The sequence below is a fragment of the Sturnira hondurensis genome, unplaced genomic scaffold (assembly GCF_014824575.4).
Source record: "Sturnira hondurensis isolate 20B ecotype Veracruz unplaced genomic scaffold, ASM1482457v3 Scaffold0004248, whole genome shotgun sequence".
Classification (NCBI taxonomy): Eukaryota; Metazoa; Chordata; class Mammalia; order Chiroptera; family Phyllostomidae; genus Sturnira; species Sturnira hondurensis.
In genome coordinates this window covers 34,353-37,412 of record NW_028076879.1, presented here as the reverse complement: position 1 = coordinate 37,412, position 3,060 = coordinate 34,353, and positions in this window count along the sequence as shown.

Sequence of the window (3,060 nt, the reverse complement as noted above, 5' to 3'; positions counted from 1 at the left end):
GGTGACTTCTAGACATTGTGAATATTATATTATGCATTTTGTTGCATTTTCCAAAAATGTTGGAGTTTTGTTGGTATATTTGTTTGTTTCAGCAGGCACAAAACTTGTATTAAATAAAACTAAAATCTCTTTTTTGGGGGCGGTGACTCAAATCTCAATTTGATTCTTCATCCTTAGCTGGGACCCATTTCATGCACAAGTTATTCAGGTGTTATTAAAGTGAAAACATTTGGGCTGGAAATATTTAAGAAACTTGCACAGGTTCACAGTGCTAGAATTCATTCCCAGCTACCATACTACAGTCTTTAAGTAATCTTTTGTTACCATGCTAATATAGGAATGAAAAAAAAGATAAAGGGGTCTTTGAAGAGGCTGATATGGTCAAACTGTGGAAACATGATTGAATTTGAGCTCTCTTTATGTTTTACTTCTCCAGATTCTAAGCAAAGAGGAAGTGGTATAGAAAGGACTTGGTACAGATCATTTTTCTCGTTCCAGCACCTACATTACTCTTTTCCCAATTTCTGTCCAGTCACCTGTTCCAGTTGCCCCTCCACTTTATTGAGTGAATTCTGAGTCTCAAACAACAATGTTACAAGTAACGTTGTATGTTCTTTTTATATGACCAGTTCACTCTTTTCCTTTTACTTGTGGTAGAAAAAAGATTAAACCAGACTTCTTCTAACATGGAAGTATGTGGTTATTGTATGGAATAAAATGCAGTAATAGATTTAAACCCTTAAATTATTGATTTAAGGGTGTATCATGCAAGTACTTCTAGAACACACAAGGAAGTGGCTACTGTCCCAGGGAGACCCAAGAATAACCCATATTCCCAAGTTGGTGGGTCCCATATATTGTGCTTCTTTAATTTTCTGTGTCCTTGGTTAGATGAAGTTGGAGCAGAAGGGCCATTATGCAAGATCATTTCTACAGTATTAAAAGAGAGATTTCATTTGCTTGGTGTCTTTTAGCTTTCACCTGCCCCATAGATCTGTCCATGAAACACCTGCAAAGACAAGATTCAGCTTGCTGACACCTGCCATGATAAGGAATACCCTGATCCTACTCCTGATCTCCCCAGACCAAAAAAAAAGGCTACATATTGTACATGTAGGTCTATACCAACAAAGCTTCAGCCTGAACTAAGATCATTGTGTCAAGAAGAAGACAAGATGGTAAGGTATTCTCTGAGCCAACAGTGGCTCACCTCATCTGGCCCTTTTTACGTGCTGCAGGCTTCTATCTGTGCCTCCCTGAAAAGTCCCTGAAAGATATCACAAGGCTAAATAAATCAACCAAAACAATTTAGCTGCTTTTCTGGTGAATGAACTGCTAGCATCCCACTGGGAGTACAGAAGTGTCATAGGTGTCTAACTCATTAGCTTCTCTTGGACCAGCTCACAGCAGGGACAACACACTGTGCTCTCAGTCCCCTTGGGTTCTGGGTACTTCACAGAATTAATTACCATTGATTTAACAGATTTTGAGAATGGCCCAACCTACATCTAAGAATAGCACAAATTTTATTCCCAGGACATTGATGAAATTACAAGAATGCCATTCTCATAGGTTGTATTAGCAAGTAAAAGAGGCAGACACTAGCAGCATATTCCCACATGCACAGAAGAGACATGTTATCTGGCTGTTATTTGGTGCTGTTTGGTGTTCGGTAAATGTAGCTTCCCAGGATGACATATACTGGCATGATTGCAATCTTAACACAGAACTCTTGTCCTTTTCTCTCAATATGAATAAAAATAAGAAGTAGTCTAATACTATGAGACAAAACAAAATTCAAACAGATGCAGTGTTGGCAAGAGTCATTATTCAACACATTCAGAGCATGAAGCGTATTTAATTTTCATGCCTTTAAATGGAGTTCTTGTCACCTTCTTCTGGCCATCTATAGCTGGAGAGATGTGTGTGAAGTAGACAGAAGCCTGCCAGTAACACCCTCAGCAACTGGCAAGAACAACCAGGTAAGGACTAGGATACATGATGCATGACCCATTCTGCTTCTTTTCTCTCCCTCTTTTTCTTTTGCCCATCCTACCCTATGGTCAACTGGGAGCCTATCTTTCATAAATAGTCCTATTCCAACAATGATGATCCTGTGCTGCTTCAGTGACCAAAAGAGTCAGAGGCCCATGTCCATTAAATCTTACAGACAATGAGAGACACATGCTATCAGGAGAACAGAGCACAAGAATCAACAGTGACTTCTCTTCAAATAATTCCACAATGATTCCTTTCAACCTCCAGCCTTTGCAGGAGATACACATGCACTCACACAGATGCATGAAGCCTGAATAGCACACTCAATGCCTAACTCTGCATTTAGAGATTAAAAGGATGTGAGTGCAACTAAACTAATTCCTCTGCTGTTTATGGAATCTCCAGAAGAGAGAGGCTGCTTTACTCTGCATTGTCTTTTATTTTGTACAGTTTAGATTTATTATTCAATAAATAGTATATTCACATGGCTTAAACTTCTCTCTATATTGTACACCTAAAACTAATATAAACAATATAAGATGATATATACCAACCTACTTTTTAAAAAAAACACAATGTGAGAGAAAATGTACTAAAAACTACACACGAAATTCTCCCTCCCTCTCCTGTGTCTCATCCACCCAAGTCGCCATACATCTGACGAGTAATCACTGTTACTGGCTTCCTGTTTACTCTAAAAAATTTTAATTGTTTATGCTATTACAGTTGTCCCAACTTTTTTCCCAGTTGACCACCTCCACTTAGTTTCTTTTCCCCCCACCTTAGGCCGTCACCACACCATTGTCCATTTCCATGGGTCCTGCATATATGTTCTTTGACTAATTTTTAACAAATATACTAATTGAAAAATATATATTAGCTTGGGAGGTGGGATTAAAATGTTTATGTTTGGAACAAGCATGGGAATAGTAATAGGAATAGGAACAAATATTCCCAAGTATGGGAATTTCTTGATCACTCAGTTCCCCACCAATACCTTCTTCCCTGTGTTATTACCCTGGGTGCTTCTACTCCTCTGCTCTGGACATTTCTTTTCTCATT